Source organism: Malus sylvestris, chromosome 9 (assembly GCF_916048215.2).
Source record: "Malus sylvestris chromosome 9, drMalSylv7.2, whole genome shotgun sequence".
Taxonomy (NCBI): Eukaryota; Viridiplantae; Streptophyta; class Magnoliopsida; order Rosales; family Rosaceae; genus Malus; species Malus sylvestris.
In genome coordinates, this window is record NC_062268.1 from 32,050,377 (window position 1) to 32,067,952 (window position 17,576).

At 35.3% G+C, this 17,576-nt stretch overlaps 1 pseudogene; it reads right to left on the reverse strand.

The window, feature by feature from the left end:
• Positions 1-7,875: 7,875 nt before the first annotated feature.
• Positions 7,876-15,489, reverse strand: LOC126633739 (transcription repressor KAN1-like; annotated as a pseudogene).
• Between the last annotated feature and the right edge of the window lie 2,087 nt (positions 15,490-17,576).

The window sequence follows — 17,576 nt, forward strand, 5'->3', positions numbered from 1 at the left end:
CAAATGTTCAAGGTTGTGGCATATCACCTTAAATGTTTGTTCATTTATATGCATTTCATGCTTAAAATTTTCTTTTTGTCCAGTGGTTGTGTCTTGTCAAAATTTCTTGCTGCTTTCATGCAAGGTGGGCACACACATTAAGACAGCCCACATGGGCTAATTGGCAACTTTTTCCCGATAGGGGCTTTGTGATTGGTTTTTGACTTGACACATGTCTCTTGGTCCCCTGAAATATTCACGCCTTCTGTAAAGAAAGGGTCATAGGTTTCATTTGTTCCTTGGTTAGATAGTTTAGATTTCTAAGAGTGCATTAAAAAGTTTTGAGCTTCCTCTTGTGTTCTTTACTAGAAACCCTAATTGCATAACCTTTTCTCATGCATTAAATCTGTGTCAACTCTGTAGTATATGATTTCTGGTTTAACCTTTAGATCATTCTGGGTCTAGATATCAGTTTCAAATCTTCATATAAAACTTAGATTGGATTCTCAGTCATTTTCCCCCTTTAACGGTTTGACTAGAAACTGACTTGTCGTTTGAAACGACATTCCATATCATCTTCAGCATCACATAATTTGTTTTGGATGTGTTGCTCTTGGTGCCACAAGGTGATGAGTTCATGAAATGAGTACTTCATGTGAAGACTGAATCTGTCTCCATCACGTGCAAAGTAAGGTTGCACAAAGGTAAAGCTGCTTCATGGATTAGATCTAGGAATGAGCTTGATGTGGTACTTTATATGAACCTTATGTGCACTGGTGGATTGGACTCGGTAGTCCCTGGTTTTTTAATGTGCTTTGAAATTTTTTTAGTCTCATTTATGTGAGATTGAATATTGTCACTACTGTGCTTTGGATTTTTTTTAGTAGTTTAAAATTATCAAACTAACTTTTTTGTAACGAGTTGAAATGGTTACTTGCGGGTAAACTTAATAGAACCTATTCATAATGGGTTCTCAACGTGTGACCCGATAATGACCTATTGACCTGAAATCCGTTATTTTTTTGTTGTTTTAGGTTGAATTAATAGATCGTATAAGAAATTGCCAAGTCTATCTCCCACAACATCCCCCTCCTTTAGTCTTTCAATTTTGTTGAAATGTCCTGATTTTCCTCTTGATCAATTTTTATTTATTTTTTTCTTTAAAAAGGGGGACAATTGGTGGCAAACCATGGTTATCCACCCCTTCCGGGGGCTAGAAAGACTCACAGAGGCATTTCAACATTCCTCTAGCCACAAGTCTAGCTTCCATACCAGCATCAGGTTTCGAACCCAAGACCTCCAGTTTTTTTTTAGTTGAAAGAAGTATCGCAATTCACCCTCTACCACTGGCCACCAGCTCGTGGATTATGATCAATTTTTATTCAATTTTAACATTATGCTAATCAACTTTAAATTTTTTAAATAGCTTAAAAACCCTTATAATTTCAGAAAACTAATTTTAAGAAATTTTTTTAACCGCAATTTAACTAAAAGGATGACATTGGCTAACTTTCTCAAACATTAGAATTAAATTGGCTAAATTAAAAATACATGAACTAAATTGGCCAAAGGGATATAACACATGGACCATTTTGACATTTAAGCCTAAAGATAAAGTAACATTAATTTATGAGCCAAACTTTAACTAACGAGCCAAAATCAAACCAAATTAAGTTGTATCACAAAAAAGTATCAGTTGTTTACGAGTTTTATATACGTTGAACATATCAAAGTTCGATTGGCTCATTTTTGAAAGGAGCCTAATTTATGTTTTGTTCTAGCTCAATTCATTTCAATTACGAATTGAGGTTGAATATGTTGGAACTTGTGGGGGACTCCCAGCCCCACATCGCCCAAAACCTTATTGAAAGTTACCCTTATAAGTGAGTTCACTCACTTATAGTTTGAAAAGAATTGGGCCAAGGCATGGATCTTGGGCCTTAGACTTGGAGGGTTTGAGTGTATATATTAAATGTCAAAGATGGGCCTTGGGCCTCTTGGGCTCAGATGGACGAAAAACACAAGTATCATTTTTACGTTTTGGATTTTTGCATTCAGTTTTTTCCGAAAGGATAAAATTGATCACGTGAACATTTACAACCGTTCTTAAAGATAAACATGAATGGCTTTAACTGCTCCATTACGCCATTATAAATATGGCCGTTAGATCAGAAACCAAAACAACAATTCCATCGCTTCCTTTTCATACTTCACAGAGAAACACCACAACCAATTCGCCAAGAATCCAAGTTCGAGTGCAAGAACTTGGGTTAGATAGTTGTATCCCGCAAGATAGATGTCCATTGAACTGCTGCACTGGTGTAGGGATGAATTTCTGTCTTAGGAGATTACTTCTGCAAGCCTCTATCTTCAAAGAACAAGTCAGTGATTTTATATGCAATTTCATTTAGTGCTTATATTTTGATATATTGTATTTGTTGTTGAATTTTTCATTACAAATAAATTGTGCAAATTGTTATATATTATATACTTGACATTTGATTGGTTCTAACAATCTAAGACAAAAAATTTAGATTCCATGGATCAATCAAATGTTGGTGTCATCAAGCAACACGTTGAGAAACCTGAGAAATTCAAGGGAGTTTATTTCAAACGTTGGCAACAGAAGATGTTGTTCTACTTAATAACTCTAAACTTGAGTCATGTCATTATTTCTGAGGCCCGTAAAGCACCAGAAGAGGGAGATATTCCTGCCAAAATTTTGCATGCTATAGAAGCCTGGACTCATAGTGAATTTCTATTCAGGAACTACATTCTAAATGCTTTAGATGACTCTTTGTATGATGTTTATTCATCATATAAGACAGCGAAACAACTATGGGAGTCTTTGGAAAAGAAGTATAAGTCTGAAGTGGCTAGTTCCAAGAAGTTTGTGATTGGAAAATTCTCGAATTACAAGATGAGTGACACCAAGTCTGTTGTCAAGCAAGTTGAAGAACTCCAAGTGATTGTTCATAAGTTAGATGAGGAAAATCTTGATCTGAAACAAGGTTTTGTGGTTGGCTCTATTAAAGAGAAACTGCCTTCGAATTTGAAGGATTTTAAGATTTATCTGAAGCGTCTAACTGAAGACATAAGCATGGATTAGTTGATTTTTAAACTGCGTGTGGAGGAGGATCATCGCAAAAATGAGGAGCATGATGTCTCATTACTGGAGGCAAAAGCCAATGTTGTGGAATGAGGTGACTCACACAAGGCAAGGCACTATCAGAAAAAAAAGAAAAAAAAGAGGCGATGATGCTGCAAAGAAAGCACTGACTGCTGTGAAAGGGAAAACCTTCAAGAAAATCAAAGGAGGTTGCTGGGTTTATGGAAAGACAGGTCATAGGGCAAAGGATTGCCGCCACAAGAAGGATCAGAATTCTAAGAATTCCAATCAAGCAAACGTTGTAGAAGACAAGTTTGTCTGACGTCAATTTATTGACTAATTCCAATGACCGGTGGGTTGGTACAGGAGCAACAAAGCATGTGTGTGCTGATCGAAATTTATTTGTTACTTACCAATCTGTTAATGGTGGAGAAAATCTGTACATGGGAAATGCAACTGCATCTGTTGTTGCAGGGAAGGGAAAAGTGACGCTGAAACTCACTTCTGGAAAAGAGCTTTCACTCACCAATGTTCTGCATGTTCCTAATATTCGCAAGAATTTGATTTCTGGTTCGCTTCTGAGTAACAAAGGTTTCAAAATAGTCTTTGAATCTGATAAGTTTGTAATCACCAAGGGTGGGGTGTATGTGAGAAAGGGCTACCTGGCTGAGGGGTTCATCAAACTGAATGTACTTTCTGCTGATGCTATTAATAATAACAACAAGCCTGGTGCTTCTTCTGCTTACTTGATTGAGTTCTCTACAGTATGGCATGCAAGATTAGGTCATGTTAATTTTCGTTCTCTTCAAAGAATGGTTAAGTTAGGCCTATTGCCCAAATGTTCCATGAACAAAGTATCTAAATGTTAGATATGCACATAATGTAAATATGCAAGACACTCATATAAATCAGTGGAAAAATCCAACGAAATACTTGGTTTAATCCATAGTGATCTTTGTGATTTCAAATCCACACCAACTCGTGGAGGAAAGAACTACTATATTTCTTTCATTGATGATTGTAGCAAGTACTGTTATGTCTATTTGATTCATAGTAAAGATGAAGCTTTAAACATGTTTAAGACATTTAAACCCGAAGTCGACAATCAACTAGACAAAAGAATAAAAGTCTTAGTATTGGATAGAGGTGGTGAATACGAATCTAATGACTTTGCAAATTTGTTTTCAACACATGGAATAATACATCAAACGATAGCACCATATACTCCTCAACAAAATGGAGTGGCTGGATAAAAAAATGGTACATTGAAGGATATGATTAATTCCATGTTGAACAGTTCTGGTGCACCACATAATTTCTGGGGTGAGGCAGTCCTTGCTGCAAACACGATTTTAAACTGAGTTCCACATAAGAAGACTAATCAATCTCCTTATGAAATCTGGAAAGGTAGGTTACCTACATACAAAACCTTGAAAGTGTGGGGTTGTCTTGTGAAAGTTCAAGTGCCTCTTCCAAAGAGGCAAAAACTTGGACCAAAAACGGTGGATTGTATATTTACTAGTCACACCAATAATAGTTCAGCGTATAGATTTTTGGTTCATAAATATGAAATTGCAGACATTCATGTAAATACAATACTTGAATCTGCAGAAGTTGAGTTCTTTGAGGAATTTTTTCCTTATAAAGATAGGTCATATGTTTTGAACAAAAGAGTACATGATGTTACTACAAGAAATGATGACGATAATCATACTTCAACTTCTAGAGTTCAAAACCAAGATTTGGAACCACGGAAGAGTAAAAGAGCAAAATTGCAAAGGATTTTGGTCATGATTTCCTCACTTTTGTAACCGAAGAAGAGCCTCAAACTTGTAAGGCTGCATTAGAATCATCTGAAGCGCCTCATTGGAAAGAAGCTATTCAAAGTGAAATGGAATCCATCATGCAAAATAATACATGGGAATTGGTTAATTTGCCTCTTGGAAATAAACCAATAGGACACAAATGGATTTTTAAGAGGAGATTGAGATTGGATGGTACCATAGACAAGTATAAAGCTCATCTAGTTGCCAAAGGGTATCGTAAAAAAGAAGGACTTGACTATTTTGACACTTATCCACCCGTAGCTAGAATAACATCTATAAGGTTATTAATAGCTATAACGTCTGTGTACAATCTCGAGATACATCAAATGGATGTCAAGACTGCATTTCTAAATGGTGAATTTGATGAAGAAATACATATGGAGCAACCTGAAGGTTTCATTGTCAAAGGTCAAGAAAAGAAAGTTTGCAAATTGATTAAGTCATTATATGGACTTAAACAAGTGCCTAAGCAATGACATGAAAACTTCAATCATAATATGATCACAAATGGATTTGTGATCAATGAAAGTGATAAATGCATTTATGTTAAGCAAACGAAAAATGCTTATGTTATTTTATGTCTATATGTTGATAACATGCTTATAATGGGAACAAACAAAGATGTGATTAACTCAACAAAGAAAATGATAAATTCTAGCTTTGATATGGAAGATATGGGAATAGTTGATGTGATTCTTGGAGTTCAAATTCTAAGGAATTCATATGGATATGTCCTAACTTAATCACATTATGTTGAAAAGGTTCTATAAAGGTTTGGACATTATGATTGTAAACCTGCAGTAACTCCATTTGATCACATTCATAAACTTACTAAAAATGAAGAAGATAGCATATCTCAATTGGAGTATACCCAAATTATAGGTTGCTTGATGTACATTATGAATTGTACAAGACCTGATCTTGCTTATTCAATAAGCCGACTAAGTAGGTATTCAAGTAATCCTGGAAGAGATCATTGGAATACTTTAATAAGGGTATTAAGATACTTAAAGCATACAATAAACTATGGTTTGCATTACACTCAATATCCCCCAGTATTAGAAGGATATAGTGATGCAAATTGGATTTCTGGGAGCACCAACAGTAAATCCACATGCGGATATGTATTTACACTTAGTGGAGTAGCTGTGTCATGGAAATCGTGTAAGCAAACATGTATAGCACGTTTGACAATGGAATTAGAGTTTATAGCCTTAGATACAGCTGCTGATGAAGTTGAATGGCTTAAACATTTTTTTGGAAGATATTCCATTATGGCCCAAGCCTGTGACTGCAATATGTATACATTGTGACAGCATGGTTGCACAAGGTCGAGCCAAAAACGCTGAATATAATGGGAAGTCGAGACATATAAGACGACGACATAGAACCATTAGACAATTACTCAAGAATGGAACTATATCCATTGACTATATTAAATCTAAGGAGAATATTGCCGATCCTTTGACAAAAGGCCTATCCAAGGATCAAGTGGCATTTACATCGAGGGGAATGGGTTTAAAGCCAACTCAATGAGTTATAACTTGATGGAAATCTAACCTAGCTAATTGGAGATCCCATGGTCTAGTTTCAATAGGCAAACTAGTTGTGGAAAATTGAAAGTAAGAAACACACAATCCTTACTCATTCCTATGATGAAAAACAGTGTGTTTCCTGTAAGACGAAAAGGGTGAATCATTATTCTTAATAATGCTAATATCTTACGGTTAAGATGAATAGAACGGGATATTCTTTATTAGCATTACCTATATGAGATGATGTGGGATCACATATTTGAGAATTGGTATGGCTACAATTCTCTAAAGGTCTCATGAAATCAGGATATGTTTAGGACCAAAATGAACACAACCGTATGAATTGAAGTGTGACACGATCTGATATGTGTGATACTTATTGTTTCGATTTACTACCAAGAATGATCAGTTCAAGATATTAAATTCACTGCTTCATCATGTAAATCTGATAAGTACTCACTAGAGAAGGTTCAAGTCCAAAAGACACCTATCCCAATGCATATCATATGTAAGTTCTCTTGGACGGACGTTACTAATTTAGTCAGTATCTTATTTTCTATTCAAATGTGGGGTATTGTTGGAACTTGTGGGGGACTCCCAGTCCCACATTGCCAAAACCTTATTGAAAGTCACCTTTATAAGTGAGTTCACTCACTTATAGTTTGAAAAGAATTGGGCCAAAGCCAGGACCTTGGGCCTTAGACATGGAGGGTTTGAGTGTATATATTAAATGTCAAAAAAGGGCCTTGGGCCTCTTGGGCTCGGATGGATGAAAAACACAAGTATCATTTTTATGTTAATGATTTTTGCATTCAGTTTTTTCCGAAAGGATAAAGCTGATCACGTGAACAGTTACAACCATTCTTAAAGATAAACATGAACGACTTTAACTGCTCCATTACGCCATTATAAATATGGCTGTCAGATCAAAAACCAAAACAACAATTCCATTGCTTCATTTTCATACTTCACAGAGAAACACCACAACCAATTCGCCAAGAATCCAAGTTCGAGTGCAAGAACTTGGGTTAGATAGTTGTATCCTGCAATATAGATGTCCATTGAACTGCTGCACTGGTGTAGGGATGAATTTCTATCTTAGGAGATTGCTTTTGCAAGCCTCTATCTTCAAAGAACAAGTCAGTGATTTGTGATTTTATATGCAATTTCATTTAGTGCTTATATTTTGATATATTGTATCTGTTGTTGAATTTTTCATTACAAATAAACTGTGCAAAACTGCATGGGGAAGGGAAGATATAATCAAATAAATAAATCCTCGGATTAAGAAAATTTTGGAGTTGGAAAGGACAAACACCATAGCTAATTAGTTATAGCAGAGTTTTAATCGTTACTTTATCAGTAACGCAGCCAACTATGGTCGGATACAACAAGTACTTGGGCGACAACAAAGACGATGTCAAACTAATGAAATACAAGCTCTGTTCATTTCTGGTACAGAAAAAAACCCACTGCCAACTGTTACAAGTATGATGTTGTAAACTCTCATTTTATCAAACACAAAAATCACGAATTTCCGTCTAACTTACACTGATTTTTGCACGAAACCAAAGCTGGAATTCACCAGGAAAATTCCAAGGTTCCGGCTGACATGGATGGCTGGGATATACATAGCCATAATCGAATTGAGGAGGTGAAACAAACCACCATTGTTATGTGATTACTCCCAGTTAAAGGACTAGTGAAACTTAAGCAACTACATATAATATAGCCGCTCATCATAGCAATCCTAAAACAATTTCAATCTACTCAAATAACTTAACTAACCTCTTCTAACATTTTGATTCCAAGAGAGTACGTAAACAATGAAAAGATGGAAACTGAATCAGTCATGTGCTTTGCCATTCCAGTCCGGTCTGCCTAACGTGAATTCTAAGCTTGGATTTCTGGTATCAAAATTAGATCCCAAATAGCTCTTCAGGTTGTCTGAATCACATTCCTGTAAGACATCCATGAGTATGTTATACCAAAATAAATGCATTAAATGCAGTGGTGTGCATGTGAAGAGATGCTTCATGCGGGAGAAAAGTTTTGATGGGACGACCTCATGAGTCTTTATGTTTCTCTCTCATCAGACTAGATCATATGATGACAAATACACAAACAACTACTATAAGGCCCAGATAATTGCTTTCGATTCTAATGAGTATAAAACAGAAAGTGGAAGGTGGCTATGTCGGGCAAATGGAGGCCTTAGTGACCTCAGGCAAGGGACGCACAGTGGCGATGGTGGCCATTTGGTACTGAGTAAATGAAGATTGCATGGGAGAGAGGGGATATACAATTTTTTGTGTTAGCTTTTGAAGAAAGTTGAGGTTTCACCATAAAACTAAGGAACTTTAACGAAAAGCTCCCGGTACTGTTCACTTTAACGAAAAACCATATTTTTACACTAAAAAGTCAATCCTGGTACTATTCACTTTACCCTTTATTTTGTCCTTATCATTAAAACTCAAAGTTTTCAAGCCCTTTTCATTAGTTTTCCTTAAAACTAATTAGCAATATAGGAAGTAGCCCAATCTCTTATAAGCCCATACACTCCTATCAATGTGAGACTCATTCTCAACACGTCCTCTCACATGTGGTGAATTTTTTAGCCTAACATGTGGACAACACAACAGGGTGACGTGGAGCACATGTGGCCGTTTGACTTTACATGTGGGACAACCTACTCTGATACCATGAAGAAAGTTGAGGTTCTACCATAAAATCAATTGACAATATGGGGAGTAGCCTAACCTCTTAAAAGCCTATGCAAGGTTCCTCCTCCCATTAATGTGGGACTAATTCTCAACAGCTTTTAGAGTGTACATATGTGTGGAATGTGGGTTTGAGTTTATGCTTTGTTTTGGTCTAGAGGCAAGAAATGGGCTCACATCTCACTTTCTTTTTGGTTGTCTAATATGAAATTCCTAACCGTTTGTGTGTGGTCGGTATGCATAAACTTTTCTTTTTATGTACTTTGTCTACGTTAGACTGAGATTTGCTAGCAAGAAGGAAAAATGAGCTTCGTCATTCTAAATGAAAATCATCTCAACTTTTAAATTTTATAGGTCCTAATGGGCTACTATGCATGCTCTTGCACGAATGCTCGTACGGTGGATGTTCTCTATACAGGAAGTTGGTTGAATGATTATGAAAATTGAAAACATTGATTTAGTACCTGAATTTTATGACCAGACATTTTCTGTAGTTGGGATGATACTGCTGGTATTTGCCCGCCCATGTCAGGAGAATTAGCATGTGGAAACGCCTCTCTAATACTGAGATTAATTTCATGGAGAAAAACAACTTTAGCACCAAATTCAAATCAAATTTCAAGTGATATATATAGCACAAAAGATCAAAATATAACAGATTGTCCCGTTATATCATGGGTGGAATCTTTTAGTCTTTTATGGCAACTAAAACTAAACCTTCCGTAAAGTTGAGGAGAAGGTCTCCAGTAAAAAGGGCTACTCGTTAGGCTACTCGTTAGGCTAAGTTTTGGGTTCGCTATGCCTCCACCAGCCATTTTCAGAGTAAACTGACACCGTATTAGATGTACCTGTTGAACTGCTCATGGCGTTTCAAATAATTAGCACAAATGTGGTTGTCTTGTAACACAATTTTCACAATCATCAGCTGCAGAAAAGCACATTTATTGGTAGTTCTTATATAAAGCACGGCCCACTATTTCACACTCAGCCTTTATCAACCATTCGCTCCAAAGGTTCATGGCGATCCTTATCAAGTACGGACCATTCCTTTCGGTCATTGCTTGAATAGTCACTGTTAGAATATTCAAGTTCAACAACTGAAAACCCTAACTCAAATATCACAAAAGAAGAACATTATTACAAATTGAAAAGAAAATAATGTCTCCTGAATTCTCAAATAATTACCTACTCTAAGCACAATTCATAAAGGAGAATTCTCAACACACTCCAATCTCACAAGCTAGCAAAATTCAAACCCTAAATCCCAAATAGTCAAGCTCTACCAAACATAGGAAGGTAAGGACGGATTAAACTAGTGATGGGTGCACAGTTTAGCCTAGGGTACCATAAGAAACATCACATAAACCTATTGTAAATTCCAAATACTCCAAAATAGACTATACAATAGAACTCTAAAAGATGAACTTGGTGAACTTAGCTATGATAACTAGCAAACGCTCCAAAAGATTCAGAGAATGAAATAATAATGTATATCGAACTAAAATTATGCATTTTATAATTTTATTTACATTCATCAACTTTCTAAATAAAATGCCTTATTAGTCTTTAATTTAGTATCTAGCTAAGCCCAATTAAGCTACCATATGAGTAAAGCACAAGACAGAATAATGTTGCATTCAATTGGGGTATTCCTGGGGCCACAACCAGGATTCTCCCAAAACTAGGCAAAATCGGGCATGATGAGGCACAAGAAGAATGACGTACATGCTTGACGTGACACAAGAGATGATCTCTTCTAGCTTAAATGAGTTTCAGGATTTCTTCAATCAGTGCACATACCCCGCCATTTTTCGGTCTTCTGATAACTTAAGTGCTGAGAGAGTACGCGTGTTGCACGTATAGTTAGTTGTTAATTACTATTTTGTTATAACTAGTTAAACATTAGTTCATTAACTCTCTCTTTTTTTATTTTGTCGAAAGTTCATTAACTCTCTTGATTAATAAGAGTTGGTTGCTTTACTATCTGGGTATATACTTACTCATTGATGTACTGATCACTACCATTAATCATTCTTATCAGATACCAAATATAGAGCTTTCAATTCTTTCAGAGGTTTTCTCAATCGGCTTGCTTTCATTCTCCAAATCTTCTAGTCACCATGGTATCAAAGCTTAGGAAAGATTTATTCTCCTCACTCATGGCGAGGATTACAAAATTCAATTTAACGTATCTAACTTTACAATTGACTCATCTAAATCCTCTATAAATTATACATCAACCCTTGTCAATTCATCCAACTGATCTTCTATTTGCAACTAACTTTACTATTGTTGAACGAGTTGAGTTAACTAGTGAGCATGTTTAGTAGCATATCCACAAGTAATTCTCCTGTATATGTAGCTATAGCTGGTGGGATAGAAGTTACAGTTAGCTCCCTAACCTAATAGCCATGATGCCGAGGCTACACGACTAGTCGATCCACATGCCAAGAGTGGCATTGGAGCATATCTCTCTGTTATTAGTTGTGATCGCCATTCGCATACTTCCTCTCCACAAAATTCACATTCCTGCATGTATTGGTTATTTTCCTCCGAATATGGCACCTGGTTAGATCATCCCAACAGCCGTATGGGTAACAAGCAGGACTCAAGTTCCTACTATTGGGTATATGATACGTCGGTATAAGTGCGCATAATTAAGGAACACTTCCCTCAAGTGTTTGTTGCTCTGAGATTTTCTTAAATTTAGTTTATTCAAAGAAATAAACTAATAAAACGAAATACAAAAATAAGACTTTATCTTTTTGTTTTAGTTAAAGAGAAGCCAAAAGACATTTGAGATGATATGTCAAGGGTGGAGTACAGTTTATAAAATACATATAGTTATTCGAACTTTGGAAAAAGGTGGGGAGCAAGAGCAAGAGGGAATGACATTTTTGGTCATATATTGCAATGTCCTCGTGGAGAGAATAAGAACCAGATTATAATATCAGTAACATAAGGAAACAGCTCTAAGTTAAATTAATAATTCTCAAGAAAAAAGAAAAAGTGTAACTGTATTTGCTTTCTGTTATCTTCGCTAACGATTCTGATTGTGTTTGCTGCTTTTTCTTTAAAACCCATCAAAGCTGATGCCACAAATCTGATTATTTGAGCTGGAATTTTTTTTTAAAGGAAAGAATATTGATCTAAAATTGTTTCTTTAATTTATTTGTAATTTTGTATAATGGAATATATTGTTTTATTCTTACTTTGATTTTTGTCAGTGCGAGTCTTAGCTATATTTTAATAAGAATTCTTAATCAACCAAAGAAAATCTTGCAGAAGAGAAAAGAAGAAGAAAGAGGAAATTAACCAACAGAAAATAAAGCAAAAGCTGCTTGGCCACAGCCCACAGGGAACCCTTTTATTCTTTAAAAAAATGGTGGACGTGGTTTTGCATTAAGCTACATAAGGTACCATGCAAAAGCAAAGAAAGGAATCACCTATAGTACGCTTATAATTTAAGTTCACCCACACACACAAAAAAAAAAAAAAAAAAGTTCAGGCATATATATACATATAGCATCGTATATATAACATTAGAGAGAGAAAGAGAGAGTGATGAACCTTGAAGAGTTACTCCAAAGAGTGGTACTGGAAGTGTAGTCCACGTCTGGTCTCACAGACTGATCACACAGTCCTCGTTGCTCCGGAAACTGTTGAGTATTGTGTAGTCCATGATGATCCGTTGCGCTGCTAATCGGAGAGAGAATGTCGTCCTCGCCAGATCCATCCGATTGCCCTTAATTTCAAGGGAAAACAAATCAAAATTAATCAAGTTACACCCGTATTAATTATTTCTATTTAAGCTATATGTACAATGTACATTGTATTATTTGCATATGGTACAATAATATTATGTGTATCATGACACGATGACATGATGTATGCATGGAATGGAAGCATGGGATCCATGTGAGTGCATATATGTATTAGCTAACTAGGTTTTATGGTCAAATGTTGACTACATATACATATATATATATACACACACACATATACATATACATATACATATACGTGTATATATATATATATATAGCTCTATCTATCTAAGACAGGGTTTAGTACAATTAGAAGGAAAATAAATAACAGGAGGAAAGGAAAGCAAAGATTTATAAATTTGTGCGGTAAAAAATTAATGTGAAGTGAAGGGTAATAAGTAAGAAAAAGTTAACTAGTTAAGGCTGTTAAAGGAGCAAAAAATCATAAAAAGAGGTAAGGGGCTAGCAATACGAATTACCTGAAGAAGCTGCAGGCTTGTCAGTGGTCTTAACAGTTCGATACATCTGCAAAAGTCATCGGCCATTTAATTAATAATAATTATAAATTCAACGTCTACATAAAAACTCACATAAAAATCATAAAACTATTCCCCTTCCCATTAATTAATCACTTAGTTAATATAATTCAGATCTCTTAATTTGTAGCTAGGTTTCTCTCTCCGCGGGCTTCTGGGACTGTCTTGGTTTTCATGTATGAATTAATAAAAATGGAAGGACGACACATTAATCACGAGGTTGATGTTGGATAAGGAAATAATTAATACTTCATTTTTGAGAAATGATGACTACTTTTGTCTGTTTTATGACATGCATTTGTTTTTTAAGAGAGAGGGGAAGACAGTACTGTAGTAGTCCAGAAGTTTCAGACAAACTCAATACAAATATTATAGCTTACTACTCTTTCATTCGTTCATTCACAGCTCCGCATTGGTAACTGTACCACATGAGAGAGAGAGAGAGAGAGAGAGTAGCTTGCTACCTGTAAATGGCTCTTGACATGAGCTAGAGTGAGATCCTTGACATTCATGAGCTCAAGAACTGACTTTGGAGTAGCTCCTTAAAATCATAACAAAAATTTAAGCCAGAAAAAGAAGAAAATTAAGAACAAGAAATGAAGGAATTAAAAGGGAATTACTTTTTTTTTCTTTCCAAATATATATTAAGAAATGAAGTAAAAAAGAGGGGTTTGAATAATTGATTACTTTCATGGCCACCAAGATGCTCAACAGCATGAACAAATCTACCATGGAGAGTGCTTGTCCATCGCATCCTCGGAGCTCTCATACTCCGCTTTGTCGGTAGCTTTGGCAAGAATCTCGATCTCATAATACCATGATGAGAACCCTCAGAAATAGGTCCAACTCCTCCAATTCCATACTGATTGTGATGATGAAGATGGTGGTGGTGGTGCAGTTGGTTGTTTGATTTAAACGCATCCACTGATGAGAACCCGTTAAATCTTGACATGGGCTCCAAGCCGGTGGCTCCTCCTCCTCCGAAATAAGGTGTAGACTGGGTGTTATGGGAGGCAGCTGAAGGAAAAGAAGGATGGTTAAAGGAAGGTGGAGGAGGTCTTGGGTAAAAGCACATCTTGGAATCCTTGTGATGATCTCTTGTGATAATATTGTCCATAGGCAAGAAAGGGAATGAACGGTTCTGATGATAAACCGGAATCCCTTTAATCGGCCTTAAACCCTCCGATGATGAGACATCAAGCAGCGAAACGCCATGATTTAAGTGGCTTAAATGACTGTTGGAACTGTGAAGATGAAAACTTTGTCGTTGATATGGGTTTTGTGGGGGTTCTTGTTCGTGAGCTCCGCCGGTGAAGCATCGCCCTAGGGATAGCTCAGTGTGAGCTTGGGTAGTGGGATTTTGGGGTTCATTAGTGGTCGTACTATTGAAAATTGATGATGAATTAGAGGAAGTAGTGTTGGGAGGACTAATATGAAGAGAAAGATCAGGAATTTGAGAACTAGTAGTTCTGGTTGTAGAGGGTTCTATGAAAATCCCTTCCAAGGGCATTTTCTGATTCACTACTTTACTAAACCAAATACTAGCTAGCCTCTCTTTTCTTCGTGAGTGAAGAAAGTTGAGGAAAATAATTAAAGAAAAAGGTAGAGGTAATTTCTTTTGAGCTTCAAGATATTTGGGGGAGGTTTGGTTCTTTTTTTCTTTTTCTTTTTTTTTTTTTACAAAGAATATGTGGAAAGCTAGCTATCAATTAAAGAAGAACAAAGAAGAAGGCTTGAAGGGTTGTGTGTGTGTGCTTTGAAGACCAAATTATTGAGTGCAGGAACAAGTTAAAAGGGTTACCGAGCTAAAGCAAACAAAGACAGCAATCTTCTGGAACAGACATGCTCGAGAGAGAGAGAGAGAGAGAGAGAAGTCATGGAAAGAAAAAATAGAAAGAAAGAGAGAAAGTCATAAGTTATAGGATTTGGGTTTGGTTATTCTCGAGAGTATATCTTGGAAAATGACACTAGAAGAAGAAGGAGAAAAGAAAGAGCACAAGGTCCCTCGCTCTCTCTCCTCTCTCTCCCTCACTAGTCAAAACCCATCAAATGCACCAAAAACTGTGGTCCCTTTGGGTTTCCCTGCTCCGGAGACGACGGGATTAAAAATTTTAGAGAGAGAAAGACACCCTCTTCCTGATTCCTTTTCCCCCACCCTCTTCGCTCCTTGGTTCTCTTCTCTCCCTATTTTTGTAATTTTTTATATACCTTTTTGTATTTTTTACAGTACAGTAGTCAATAGAATATATATATGCATATATATAAACTAATATAGGGTTTGTACTTATTAGCTTAAATTTTCTACATTTTGGAAGCACATAATATATGTAATAGTAATAAAAACAAAATATTTTGTCTCTGGATTTTCCAAATTCTCGTGAGATTCTGAAATTATGAGTGTGTGATAAGATAATATTGAAAAATATTGAGGCATTGACCTTATGATATCTGAGTGAGCTAGCTAGAGACCCACAAAGGGGTTTTTGTTTGCTTGCACATTGTACACCTCGCAAACCCTAATCCCACGTTAATTATTTTACGGAGCAATTAAGTTCTTATCCTTCATTTTGCTACTCTATTGATTAAAATCCCATTCCTTTTCAATTTTTGATCAATGTCCTTGGGTATTAATAACATCATTAATTATTTTAATAATAAAATTTTTTTTTATTTCTAAATATATTCATTTAATGTTAAAAATACAATTAGTATATTTATATTTATGACTAAATTTTTTATCATATATTTTTAGTTTTAGTTTTTAATTTGTAATTTTTTTTTAATTTGTACCAATTTTATTTTCAGTTTTAATTTGTACCCATATATTAATTTCTTTTTGTGCCCATATTTTTTAAAGTTTATTTGTATTTGTACCCATATATTTTTTTTATTTGTACTTTTGTATTTTGCTAAATGTACCCATGCTAATTATATGTACCCATTCATGTAAAACTTTTTAATCTTAAAGTGTACTCATTCTTAAATATACCAATTTGTAATATGTAAAATGTACCTTTTTTTTATATAAAATGGATTCAATTTTTTTTTCTATTCCATTTTTAAACTTATATGGGTACATTCTTTTTTCTTTGATTTTAAAATGTCTCCATGTCAAGTTTAATCGAAGAAATTTACTAATGTTATTAAGCCTATTATCTTTTTTTTTTTTGGTGATTTTCAAGAATGTACCCATGTTTTGATACAATAATTTTTTTGGTTAATTTTGATGAATGTACCCATGTTTATATATATAGACACACACTATAGTATATTTATATTTTAATATTTTTAATCCCACAAATTATGGTTTTTTATTTAAAATCTCATTTATATAAACAACTATAATTTCTAATTTTAATTTAAAAAATATAGTAACGTACATAGAAATAAATTATCACATTAATTTCAGGTACCTCGATCAAAAATTAAAAACCAACAAGGTTTCAATCAAAGAATATTCATAACTAAGGACTGCATCCAAAGTCTCCCATATTTTACCGTCTAATTTGTAAACTACTGAAGAATGTTACTGAAGATAGTTATGCAGAGAGAGAGAAAGAGAAGAAAAGAAGATCGAGAGTTTAGAGAGAAGAGAATTTCAGAAAATGTATTATCTTTCTTGTTAGTTACAAAATGATTGTTACAAAGCTTATATAGTTTGCATTTGTAGCTTACACTCTAAGCTACACTATAACAAACTTTAACTAACTCTTTAATCTCTTGACACATGTCTAATTCACAGCCATAAGATCTTAATACTCCTAACATCCCCCCTCAAGCTCAGGAGCAGAGAAATTGAGCCTGAGATTGGCACAATGAGTCCGAAAAATAGGTGCAGAAAGCCCTTTGGTAAGGATATCCGCGAACTGCTCAGTTGAAGACACAAAGTACACCTGTAGTTGTTGTGTTGCCACCCTTTCGCGAACAAAAAGGACATCAACCTCAATATGTTTTGTTCGTTGATGTTGAATAGGGTTGCAAGTCAAAGCTATCGCAGACAGATGAAAGATTAGGGTTTTTCAGTAATTGGAATTTGTAGAAAATGTAGCAGAGACTTGATCCAATCCAGTTCAGCAGCTGTAGTAGACAATGCCCAATATTCAG